Genomic DNA, 14,429 nt, shown 5'->3' on the forward strand with positions numbered 1-14,429 from the left:
CGAGCTGTAATCGGATCCAGCCTATATATTTACAAGTTAACTGGCAAATTACCAAATCCTAGCCATGGATGGACACTGCCTCACCATTGTTATACGGGGCCTTGGAATCCGCTCGATAAACAACTTGATGAAAATGACAATCCAATCCCGGGAGAGCAACCGTACAATCAGTCGATGCAATCGCAATGCGTCATGCCATATGTTACCTAAAATGATAGATCTAGTTGCGACCGTATTATGAGCTAAAAATACGAAACCTAGCGGATACAGAGAGCGAATTCATCGTAAGCTGGTCGAAGGTATCATTGGAGCAAAATAAAAAATTGGGATTGGTAAGGCACATGCATCTCAGCCCTTGCTTGGTAAAAATGTACTTTACAACAATTTAGTGCAGAGCGCTCTAGCACAAGAACTTCACAAACCTAAACAAGTTTCCTCGATGAAAGGTTATCGCAAATTCAGTTGATGACATGTGAGCAATATATCTAGCTGATACGTGAAAAATTTCAAAGTACAATGACAACAAGAGGCACCTGATGAACGTAGTTGATATTTGTGAGAAAATACTCGTTTAGTGTGCCTGTCACAGATAAAACAGGACAAGCTATAACTAACGCGATGCGAAAAATTATAATCAGTACAGAAATAAATCATAATAATGTATGGACCAATCATGGAGCGGAGTTTTTATAATAAGATATTCGATCGGTTACTCAAACAAAATAACATCAGCAAATACATCACCGGAAATGAAGGAAAACGTGTCATCGTTGAGAGATTTAATCGCACGAGAATATAAAAGATCTATAGCTAAAAACACTAACAGACACGTTGATTAACTGGCAATGGTTGAGTTGGATGACAATAACACTAAATATAAAACACTTGGAATGTCGCCCAACGAATCTATTAATAATTCAGTGTTAGTAAACGAGAAAATGTACCGAAGACACAAATTTAAAGTTGGTGATAGAGTTAGAATTTCACTAGTGAAAAATACTTTTTAAAAGGATTCATCCAGACACGTCTGAGGAAGTATTCGTTGTGGATAAAATTTTAACAACAATACCTGTGACGTATAAGCTGAATGATTCAGCAGGAGAAGAAATTATCGGAAGTTTCTACGAACAGGAACTGCAGCAGACAGAGCAGGATATATTCATAATTGAGCGAGTAATAACAAGAAAAGGTAAGAGAAGTTTGGTCAAATGGGGAGGTTACGGTGACAGTTTTAATAGCTGGGTACCAACTAGTGAAATCAAAACTCTTTAATAATAATAATAATAATAATAATAATGATAATAATGAGGACTTTGTATAGCGCCTAATCTTTAGAAGCACTAAGCGCTTTACAACATTAGACAACACCTATAAGATAAAAAAACATATAATGATACGATTACAAAAACAAACACCATGAAATTAGAAAACATAAAAAAACATGCTGAGAATATTTAAGGTAGGAAACATTAGGTCTTTAAGTTTGTTCTTGCAGTCGAAATAAGTGAGTTTTGAGAGCACTCTTGAATGGGATCACTGTGTCTTTTTGTCTGGGTTCAGTGGGCAATTCATTCCACGTTGCTGGGCCTTGGTATGCAAACGAACGGTGTCCATATGACTTTGCTTTCATAGTGGGAATAATGAGTATACGATTGTCGGAAGAGGAGCGTAAGTATCTTGCTGGTGTGTACACATGGGTGAGGTCGGAAAGGTATGTTGGACTAGAGTCCATCAGTGAAACATAGCACAGAGAACAAATTTTGTGTTTGATTCTGGATCGAACGGATAGCCAGTGTAGGTACAGAACAGCGGGGAGGTGTACTCTGATCGTTGGTACTCTAAGTATGATCCGATCAGCTGTGTTTTGAACTTTTTGAAGTTTCTGGAGCAGATATTGAGATGAACCAGACAGAACTGAGTTAAACCAGGCTCTATAAATCTTTTCGCATTTCAAAAGGACAGACTTACATTTCACTGTTCTGCACAATGGTATCATATGTTTTCTTCGCGTTGTTGATAGTGTGCATTCTCCCATCAGGTTAAATATCTTAACAAACAGAAAATCAAATTTTATGTTGCTTTGGCGACCATGAACTTCATGCTGTCCGCGATTCATAAACGGCTTTAACAACTCCCAGAATATCTGATGTTCAGTAAAATTAAGCTTTAGCGATGCGATATTTTAAATTATACCGCGAATTTACTGAGAAATAAACTTGTTCGTCTTGAGTTATTACACCTGGTTCATCAGTAAATTTATCCTCGACGACAGGAAACAGATACATTTCTAGGTCAAACTCTAAGTGTATAACACTGATTCTTGATGTGATTTATGTTTGAATTTGCATTTTGCAGTATCACGATCGATATCAAAGCAAATATCTGATAATCTTTTCGCGCACAACAAATTTGTTTGGGAGATCTTATACATAAGACTTTTATCTAATTTACTGTAATACAATGTCAAATGAAATAAGAAGCATCGTTTGAGGTAAAATCTGAAATATGAACCTGTTATTCGACGCTGTCCAGCTGTTTATGAACAATAAAAAAGAAAACAGAACAAAATTATGCGAATTTTATCTTTAAATACGATCCTTACTCGACGTTTAGCGTGTTACTGAGAAATTCGGAGGTATGAGAGCTTGAGAAATACCTAAATATATTTGTTCGATATGACTGAGACACCGTCATCAAATGGGCCCACTGTTGTCTGACAAAGAAAGATCTAAAAAAAATATTCTGAAAATTGATCTGCGAATGAACTGCTAGCAGTGGAGTGCATGGGGTGCTCTGCACCCTGCACTTTAATTTCATGCTGATTATTAAGATAATATGGTAACGTTATAGCACAAATACTTTATTATATCTTAATCGTCATGCTGTGGTCGATACGGCTAGATCCTAGTAAAATAAAGGTAGGAAACTTTAAACACAAATATTGATTTCTATCAGGCAGCGACGTGACATAGATATTAAACAGCAAGTGATTCATAACGAAAGACGATTTTTTCTAAAGTTATTTTTGAACAGGCAGATTTTCGTGTTTCATCAGCAACATATTTTACTGAACTTGGATTAATGCTAAAATGTCTTCCTGCTGTAGTCGGTAAGGTCACAGGAGTTGATAATTATAAAGCTGCGTTAAATGGGTTTTTATTTATGCAGGGATGATGCCAATAAAATCAAATTGTCATAAAATTGAGACTGATGTAATTACAAAATCTGGTATTTGTAATTTTCAAGATAAAAGATACTGCTCTGATGGGATCAGTACATTTGCGTTAGGATATAAAATGTCTGATTGTGTTGATTTTAGCAAGATGGATTTTTAGATTGGTTATTACAGTAAATTTTTTGTGAATAATAGGTATAGTAAAATTTTGTGTGAATGTTAGGCATACTAAATTTTTTTATGTGAAATATAAATATAAATTCTTAACGATTTCAAGTAAAAACCGCAGTAGATGTGTATAAAGGGATGGTATCTCAGCCATCCCTATTTTGTATGATGACGATGATGATTCAATGACAGGTCCTCACGTCGATATGCCAAGATGTTGATAGTGTTATTGGAACCTTGGCTAGCGAATATGAGGTTTCTTGAACAATCTTTATTAGATGTAAAAGTTGGTTCGATATAGGTCGCTAAGACATGTATTAATCGCAGGGAGCCTTAAAACATTTGTTTCTTTATACTTCATCGTTGCGCGTCGTTTAGGAGAAAGATAATTATCATTTTTACTCGTCGCCAGGGTCTTTTTTGGACAAAGAGAGCATAGAGGGCCAACTCAGCACCTCGCGGCCCAACACATTTGTCACCCATGGCCAGACATTATTCATTCCATGATATTTCCTATATGAATATAAATACTCGTCAAATAAAGCTTGTCAGGAAGAGTATTATTAATATGTAGCATGAAGCTGCGCTCTCAATGATGGGGACTTACCAGGACAAGGACTGGGAGGTTATACAGGATGAGGATTGGAGGGGCTGGTTCACTTGCCACCGTGGGCTTTCCATGTTCTACATTGGAGTAGAGGTGGGGCGGTCGGTATCCTCGCATGGAGTACGGTAGTTGTATGGGGCACTCTGGAGACAATGTCAATGGGACATTAACATTTTCCCATAAGTTACATTATGGGACACCCTGGATTCAATAGGATTCTAGCATTCGATGGGCTAGTCTTGAAGTAAGGTAAATTTAATACAGGGCTGTCTGGTCAGGTGAGACGGGGAATTTAACATAGTTTTTATCTTGTCCCAGACTGCCCTAGAAATTTAGGACCAGACGGGGTTGTTTGGGGACAGAGGAAAATGTAATGTTATAATTTTTATCTACATTCCAAAGAAACCCCCTCCTATCCTAGTAACCGCTTTTTGATTACTATCCATATACAAACTCCTACTATCCTAACAACCGCTTTTTGATTACTATCAACACACACACACACACACACACACACACACACACACAAGAATACTATCCAGCAACTGATTTTTGATTGTTATTCATGCACACACCCGTACTATCCGTCAACCGCGTTTTAGTTACTATACAAACGCACACAACTACCATCAGATGAAAAGGGCAGAATTGTATACATACGCACTTTTACCCAAACATATTGTCTCACATTGGCAGGCAGTGTTTATAGGCGCACTGCTATACAAACACAAGAAAAGGGGTAAGGAGTTTAAACTTTAGTCAACATAGGTATACACAAAACATGCACAAACATAAAACTTGGCAAATGATTAGGATCTCTCTTTTCTAGAAATATGTGTGGGCCTGAAAAGGGTTGCTGATTCTTCCACTCCTTTCCTTTAGTGGTTACAGCTTCCGGGTCTGGCACGGCAGGCCACACATTGTTTATGGCGAGCTGTTTTTGTGAAGACCACCAGCTTAAGAGGGAAGTTCTTTGGCCTCCTTGTCCTCATCAGGAATCCAGTGTTATAACCCCTCAAATGCATATTCTCCTGCATGTTCATCCACTTTACACTGGTGAGCTGAAATTACCGCTCCCTCTTTAGTTTCTCAATTTTCTTTTTTTGTCTTTCGTTGTTTTCAGATAGGGTCAAGTAGTTAACAACATGACAAAAATGTAATTTACAGCGATATATTAGGTAACCCAATCCTACAGCAATCTTAAGACACGAATATTTATTTACATGATCAGGCTATGATGGTGAGGGGAATTTACAAAAAGGGGGTGGGGATGAACGTGTTCTGCCGAAGAGTGAGTTTCATCTTCTAAACATTGATTCTGGAGGAAGTTTGGTATGTAATAAAAAGAAAATTTTCTTTTCCTACGTTAATAACGGTTATATTTCATCTTGTGGTACCAAAAACTAAATGTTTTAACTGCCACACGTTAACATAAAATATCATGCTTTTGGTTTCATCCACCCAGGAAATATATTTAGTATAGTACTAAAAAGCATTTACTAGTATATCCAATGAAAACTACTTGGATTGTAGCGTTACAGAAAGTTCCAGGATACAAATTACACAAATGTCATGGCGATTATGAAAATTACCGGGCGATTATTCCGAATGTGTACGCGCCAAGCAAAAAATGCTAGAAAGCGTTTAGGAATCTTACCCACTCTACAACGCTCCGGCATCTCCGGAGTTAAAGCAGATATTGTTCTTGGTATACAGTTGACTATGCCGCTTAACCGCAAGTCCTCATACAAAAATGGGATTTTATAAAACGAAACCCTGGGATTCATGTTGGTCACTTATGTTCTTGAACCGTGAAGACACCTATGCTATCAATTATAAAATTAACAAAGGCTTTGAAAAGATTCATGACATGTTGGAAAACAACACCAACGCAAGACCGTGATGGACTCTTGATAGATGTGTTCATTTTCAACTGCAAACTTAACCAATCATGCCATTCCGAGGGTCTAGTTATACACCAGCGCCAAAGTATGTCCCTCCGATCCAATTCATTCGTGAAGAAAGGATAAGAAAGTAAGAGACAGAAACGTGATCTATCGCCTCGTACCATTGCTGAAGTTTTGGCACAAATTCATGTCAGTGATTTTGAAGAGGACATGAGTGAACCAGAATCCAAACCCAGAGAGTCTACACCTAGTCAAAGTTCACCAGTCAACCCTGAAAAGTACTATCACATTCTAGAGACGGAAAAGCGCTCCTCTAGAAGATTTAGAACCACGGCTTACACTTACAGGGTGAAGTTTAAAGATTTCAAGGCCGACGTACCCTTAGAGAAAGCAGAAAGTTTCATCACGGAGATGTGGGATTATTTGCTCACCACACTCAAGCGACAATGTCAACCCAAAGAATACGATCGCTTGAGACTTTGCATACAACACGACGGTTTGAAATCCCCTGTTTGGATCGAGTTTAGCAGTCCCACAGAATTGACCCCTTCCAAAGTCATGGACAAGATTCAACACGTGCAACAATCCAATGACCAGTTTGACATCACCGATGGAAAAGCAACACTGTTCATGACCCACGTCTCTCCTCCTCAAGGGACTGGACAACTCAAAAAGGTGTTATTGGTGAACTGCCTTCGCAGCATTAAGCGTAACCTCGTTCAAATTCATAATTCTCAAGACCAGATGTGTTTAGCCAGGGCTATCGTGGAGGGACGAACCTATGCCAACAAGAACGACACGGTAGAATGGAAAAGAGCCTGGAAAATTATTCGACAATCGGGCCGAGCCAAACAACGAAATGAGGCAGAACTCCTGTTACAACAAGCCGGTCTGTCCAAAGACACACCCTGTGGCATTCCTGAGATGCAAAAATTGCAAGATGTCCTAGCTCCACGATACACTTTGAAAGTGCACCCTCAAGAAGTGCGAGGACCTCTGTTGTTTCGAGGCCAAGATTTTAAAGATGGAAAATACATACATCTCTATCATCACGATGAACATTTCGATACCATTACCAGTATTACCGCATTCCTGGGATATGGTTATGACTGTGAGAAATGTGACTATGGCTATAACAATGGAGAGCAACACAAGCATTGTGGATCGAAATGCTCAGGATGTTTGGCCTCTCAACCCTGTCTGGACGAAGGACAAGAAAGAGTGCATTGTCCTACTTGTCTGCGCACGTTTGTCAGCCCTGCCTGTTATCAACAACATCTGAAAACACACGGTTCAGAGCAGAAATGTACTTGTCAACTCCTGAGATTGTGCCCCACGTGTGGACAAGGCATATGTACCAATACTGCCAAGGAACACGTATGTCGAGGAAAGAAAAAATGTCACATTTGTCACCATATTGTGGACTTGGAACACCAATGCTACATGCAAAAATACCAACACCAACAAGAAAAAGATGATGGTCACAAGACGAAGAAAGGCAATTTCATCTTTTTCGATTTCGAATGCATGCAAGAGACCGGCATTCACATTCCTTATTTCTGCGTGGCTCATCGAGCGTGTGAGAAGTGCTTTCAAGAACCTATCTTCAGTTATTGCCCTCACTGCAGCAAGATTCCTGGAAGACGTGAAAAAAATCTTTCGGGGACCGAACAAGCTAGCCGATTTCGCCCGATGGGTCTTAGACCCCATCGACAAGACGTGGAGCCAAGAGGACATCGAACGTTACCGAGATTGTCATCGTCATGCCACGGTGATGGCTCACAATTTCTCGGGATACGATGGACAGCTTCTTCTCAGATACTATACGGAACATGGTACCGAGCGTCCCAAAGTCACTTTGAACGGAGCCAAAATCATTTTCATGCAAGTGGGACAAGTACAGTTTAAAGATTCGAAAAGCTATTTGGCCATGCCTTTGAGTCGAATGCCTAAAACGTTTGGAATGACAGAAATGGCTAAAGGGTACTTTCCACACTTTTTCAATTCGGAAGCCAATCAACATGCCGTTCTACCCCATTTACCTGAGGCTCACTATTACGACCCCGACAACATGTGTACCGAAAAACGAGAAGCTTTCTACGCTTGGTATCAGGCTCACGCCTCAGACCCTTTTGACTTTCAGAAAGAAATGCTAAAGTATTGTCGTTCCGACGTGGACATTTTACGGCGTTGCTGTGGAAAAATTCGAGAACTGTTCATGGAACACGGAAGGGTCGATCCTTTGAAAGAAGCATGCACCATTACCAAAGCATGTTCCTTAGTCTACTGACAACGATTCATGCCTGAAAACACCGTAGCTGTCATCAGTCCTCAAACAACCAACTATGTCAAACGTCAATACTCGGTCAAAGCCCTACGCTGGTTACATTACTTGTGCGACAAGGAAGACAAATGGATTCAGCATGCCCGCAACGGAGGGGGCGAAAAGACCATCGGAACGTTTTCGGTAGATGGTTGGGACTTAGAAAACCCCAAGATTGTGTACGAGTTTAACGGTTGCTTATTTCACGGATGTCGCGTCTGCTACCCTGTTCGTAGCACTAAAAATCTTTTTACATCGAACTATGGAAGTCTTATACCAGGACACTTGTCAGCGTCGCTTGAAGTTAGAACAGCAGGGATACCAAGTGGTGGAAATGTGGGAACACGAGTACGATCACCGTTTGAAAATCGATCCCGAGTTTAAACGCATCGTGGAAAGTTACCAGTTCATGGACCCCCTGAACCCGAGGGATAGTTTGTACGGAGGAAGAACCAATTCCACCTGTTTGCTGTACCAAGCCGACGAAGAGAAAGGAGAAGAAATCAAATACTTGGACGTGTGTTCGCTGTATCCCTACGTGTGCAAATATTGTCGCTTTCCTGCAGGGCACCCGCGATTGCTAACGGAACACATCGACCTGAAAAACATTCGACAATACAAAGGTCTGATCAAGTGCAAAGTCTTGCCTCCCACGGACTTGTACCATCCCGTGTTACCTCACCATTGCCAAGGCAGACTGATGTTTCCCTTGCGCCGTACTTGTGCCGAAACGTGCAACCAAGATCAGCCTTGTCAGCATACCCAGGAAAAACGTGCCTTGACGGGGACGTGGGTTAGCGTGGAATTGTTCAAAGCTCTGGACACGGGATACGAACTGTTAGAAGTGTACGAAATTTGTCACTTTCCCAAGACACAACAATACCACAAGGGTGACCAAACTCAGAAAAGCATTTTCGCAGACTATGTGGATGCTTTTTTGAAACTGAAACAAGAAGCCAGTGGCTATCCTTCCTGGTGTCACACTCCCGAAGACCAAAAGAAATTCAAAGAGAAATACTGGGCACAAGTATGCATTACTTTAGATCACATCAAGAAAAACGAAGGCAGGCGATCGTTTGCCAAAGTGTTGTTAAATTGCTTGTGGGGCAAAATGGCACAACGAGCGTGTTTACCCAAGACGGAATATTTGACAGAACCTTCTCGCCACTTTCAGATGATTCACGACAAAACCAAATACATCAAACACGTGGACGTCGTTCGTGAGGATTTCATCTTAGTCAATTACGAAGAAGATCTAGACTTTGTAGAAGCCGACGAAATTGGAAATGTCATCATTGCGGCTTACGTGAACGCTCATGCTCGCTTAAAATTGTACGAAGCTTTAGAACTGTTAGGGAACGTGTCCTGTACTTTGACACGGACAGTTGTATCTACATCGAGCGCACGGGTCAACTTCACCCTGACATCGAAGGAGACCGTTTAGGAGCCTGGACAGACGAGCACCTCGACGAGAAAATTTTAAGTTTCGCGAGTGGCGGTCCTAAAAATTACGGCTGCGAATACCGGGACAAACAAGGAGAAGTGCACACGGAGTGTAAACTGAAAGGATTGACTCTGAATTATCGTACCAGTCGAGTGGTGAACTTTGGGGTATTGAAAGAAGCCTTACAGTCTAGAGAAGATGAAAACTTTAAAGTGACTACCTACCAGCCAGACAAGATTGTACGTTTACCCACTCACCAAATTGTCAGTCGTCCCTTGGAAAGAGTCTATTAAGTGCTTCTTCCTAATCACTTTACTTTGCCTTATGGACATGTTGGTATAAAACATTGGTTGTAAGAGGATAGCCACTCACCAGAAGAATGACTTCGCCACAGCAAGAATCGAGTGAGAAACCCAATGAGAACTCCAAGTTTAAACCCTACCATTTTCCGGTCTTCTTGCCTGACTACTGTGATTGTGCCCGTCGATTGGAAACGTTTCAAAAATGGCCCACGGATAGGGAAGGATTAACTACTTCGAATGTTTTAGGTAGAACAGGATTTGTCTACTTGGGACCTGAGACTGGATTGGGATACGAAGTACAGTGTTTCAGTTGTGGCCTGAAGTTACGAATGGATCTATGCATCTATAAAGATGCAGCTATTCTGGAACATACTCGATGGTCTCCGCATTGTCCTTACCTTTCTATGGCCTTTCCACCCATTACACTACGGTACAATTATGACGGCACCTTAGAGACGGTACCTTCCAAAACAAGACATAAGAAAGGAACGATGTACAAGCTTGAGACTTCATTGCGACTAATATAAAAAGGAACCATAGGCAAGATCGATATTTCATTGTGACTACCAAGACCAAGCGAACAAGATGAATACTTTCAGAGAAACACAAAACAAGTTCAGACAGGCACAATTCAAGTTTGGGGCCTCTGAAGTGGAATGCGATTGTGAGCCTTGCGATGTGAGCGATGCTGTACGCTGTGACCTTAGCGATGCCGTAAAGCATTATGGGAACTTTGTTTTCACTACCCCTATCATGGAAAGTGATGTTGTACATGTCAAACCTGATGGATGCATAAGCGATGCCACTCGTCCTCTTGGACACTTTACTGGGTTTCATTTTAAATGTGGATGTCAACCTTCACGTCTACCACCCTACGGATGTCATCCAGCCCTGAGCAAACTCCTATCGATGTCACCCTGCCCTCATCGAAACGAACCTGTGAAAGACGAATATTCTTTCCCTGTGCGTTTTTCTGAATACTGCAACTTTGAAAATCGTTTTCAATCGTTTAAAGGAAAATGGCCTAAGTATCTGGGAGGAGCAACCCCCGAAGAATTAGCCAGAGCCGGATTTTTCTACTTGGGCGAAAGGGATAAAGTCAAGTGCTTCAGTTGCGGTGTGTCACTTCACCACTGGGAACATACTCGATGGTCTCCCAGTTGTCACTATTTACCTTTAGTAGGACAATATCAGTAATCCCTGAATGGATGCTTTACAAGAGAACATTCGTGCTTTGCCTGTGGAATTGAGAGGACACATTTACCGAGAAGTGGTCAAAATATAAGTCACACGTAAAGAACAGTTGCATCCGTTACGTCACCGATTTTTAAATCACTGGTACCTGAATGCTATAAAAGGACTGATTCATGCGAAAGTGTTTCATTGCTTAGACCTTCATCAACTACCCCATGGTTTTAAAACGGATTGGTTTGTTATTGATGATTCTATTTCTTACAATGTAAACTTACTGCATCGAATTCCAGAGGAAGAGTTAACGAATTACCAAAATCTTTTACAGAATGTCAACTTAGTGAAAGAAGAAACTTCTGAACGAACTGTGATGTGCAAATTAGTGACTAAACGATTTAGATTCGACACTGAAGTAAAACCATGTCTGTGCAAACAGTATATTTCTTGTGTCAGACAAAAGAGGATTTAGTGTGACCTATTCATGGATAATTTACAAGAGAATATTCGTGGTTTGCCTATGGAATTGAGAGAACGCATTTACCGAGAACTGGTCGAAATACAAGTCAAACGTAAAGAACAATTACATCCATTTCGTCACCGGTGGTTAAACCACTGGTACCTGAATGCTATAAGAGGACTGATTGAGTTGAAAATGTTCCAATGGAAAGATATTGTTGAACTGGACAAGGACAGTAAGACTTTGGTGTCTACTCATCCTACTACTTACATGTTAACTATTCTACAACGAGTACCTGAGGAAGAGTTAGTGGATTACCATAATCTTTTACCTGATCGAATTTTGTCTCTAGATGAAAATTATCTGCGATGTGTAGTGGGTGAACTGAAGACTAGAACAGCTACTGGAGTACAGTCAGATTTGTACAGAAAATTCAATTATTACCTCCGACAAAAGAGGGTATAAAAACAGGTTGCCATGCCAAGGCTTTTATCACATGTGATTGAACAGATTCTGTGGAAGGAACTCAATGACCATATTCAAACCGTGGATCATTACCATTAATTATTACAAGAACTGTTTCCGTTCAATTTGGGTCGACAAGTGGTGTGTGTCTTAGTGACTTGTTTTCTGGGATTTCGTTTACCAGCCGATTCCTTGTGGACTCCTTACAAACAGTACTTACCACCCGAATGACCTTAAATGTTCACGAAAGAATCATTTTGCTCAAGGCCTTGCGTTTTCATCTGGATACTTCTCGTCCTTTACGGGAAAAAAGATTCGTCAACTTTTAGCTACCGAAGACGTGTATGACGATGTGTGTGTAGCTTGTGACTTACACCCCCACTGGACAGATGTACGTGCCTGGAAAAAATGGGGTTTTGAGGCTTGGACCCAAGAAGTGGCCCAGTATGCTCGAGAGTTGTGATCCTTCCTTTCAACGTCCAAAGAGAAAAGTCACTTTTCAACCTGTGTTAGTGACAGTACCAGAAGAAGAACTCGTCACCCAGGACAGAACTGTCATGGACATTCCTGAAAGACCCTTTCGTGAGGACACTTGTGTGACCTTACCCCCCGTTGTACTGGTCAGAACATTACCCAAAACATGTTTTACAGAAACTTGTTTCTATTTCACTTTGATCGTTTTTATGTGCATTTTATCATTATACTTAAGCCTTTGGCTTTCATGTATTTTAGTCTTTCGTGTTCATTTTTAAAATATCAATAAACGTGTCCTGAAAAAAGTATAAAAACTCTTGTCTTGTCTGTTTTCGTGTCACAAGTGACATTGCTGACACTATGGCTACCTCTGCTGTCTCTACTCCCTCTTCCTCCACTTTCAAAGTCATCGACAAACACTTAGATCGTGCCAGCTGGGAGGCTTTGTATCTTCGCCATCCCTTTAACATGCTTATTGCTGGAAATAACCGTTCAGGCAAAACCGAATTTGTCAAACGTTTAATCGAACATAAACATCATTTGATTGATCGTCCACCTCAACGCATCGTGTGGTGTTACAAAGAGTGGCAATCGGCGTACAGCCTCTTGCGAGAAAGCCAAGGCGATTCCATCGTGTTTGTGGAAGACATTCCTAAAGAAGACGACGGAATCGTGTCTGACTCCTGTCAAACCCATTTGGTCATTTTCAACGACATGTTAGGAGAAGACGAAGAAGAAATTAAACTTTGGTTTACGCGCAAAGGGCATCATCGTAATGCCAGTGTCATTTACACTCAAAATTTGTTTCAACAAAATAAAGCCCATCGCACCATCAGTCTCAATGCTCATTACGTGGTCTTGTTTAAAAGCCATCGAGATAAATCGCAAGTGCAAGTCTTAGCCAAACAGTTAGGAACGCCTTGGCTCACTCAGGCTTACGACGATGCCACTCAAACTCCACAAGCCTATTTACTTGTCGATTTGAAATCTACTATCCCCGATTATTTGCGATTTCGTACCAATTTGTTTCACCACTGGTGTCAAGACGGAGGACCTGTCCTGTACACGTCTCCGTCCTCGACTTAACCCCACAAAAAATCTATAAAAACCTCGGACACTTTTCGTCTGTCTCACACAGTCTCAACATGACGTCCCTTCAGTCTCATCTTCCCGTCAAATTGATTCGTGCCTTGAATACAAAATGTTGTGTTTTAAAAAAAATGCCTTTGTCTTTTGTTTGGCTATAAGAATGTTGATTCATGCTCCTTGACTTCTTACTATCCCTCTCATGACACTCATTGAAAGTTCCGTCTCGAAAACCGTGAAGGATGTTTTCCTTCACGTCCGCGCTTTGACTTTAAAGCCGGGGTAGCCTCCAGTCTAACCATCCATTGTCGACTCATCCTCCTACGAAGATGTGCTCCAAACTAGCTAAGCTAAACGAAGCCTACGTGAATTTGCATAGGGTCAGACACAGTCTGATACCGAAGCCAGAAGAGATAGAGAATGTGAGAATGATAAAAGTCACTGAAGACCTGATAGAAGAGCTCTTAGAGAAGAAGTGAACAGGGAGAAAGAAGAATGGACAGAGAAGTACAGACTTCAGAAACAGCAGAGAGAGCAGCAACAGCAGCAGCAGCAACCTGAACCTGACAGAGGCTTTGTCGACTGTCGTATCGACACCAAAGAGTTTTTCTTCTCTTTCCGAAGAAGCAGACCTATCGTCAGAAAGTCTATCCTCAGAGGACGTCGCATTCTTAGAAACTAAAAGATTGCCATAGCAAACAAAAAAAAAACAAAACAGCCCTTTTCAGGGCTACCCCAATACTCTAGAAAAGAAATAGTAATCCATTTGCCAATGTGTGTAGGTAGAGTAGTGTGAATATAAACACTGACTCTTTTTTTACAGTGTGAGT

This window comes from Sinohyriopsis cumingii, chromosome 2, assembly GCF_028554795.1.
Source record: "Sinohyriopsis cumingii isolate HCF-2022 chromosome 2, ASM2855479v2, whole genome shotgun sequence".
Classification (NCBI taxonomy): Eukaryota; Metazoa; Mollusca; class Bivalvia; order Unionida; family Unionidae; genus Sinohyriopsis; species Sinohyriopsis cumingii.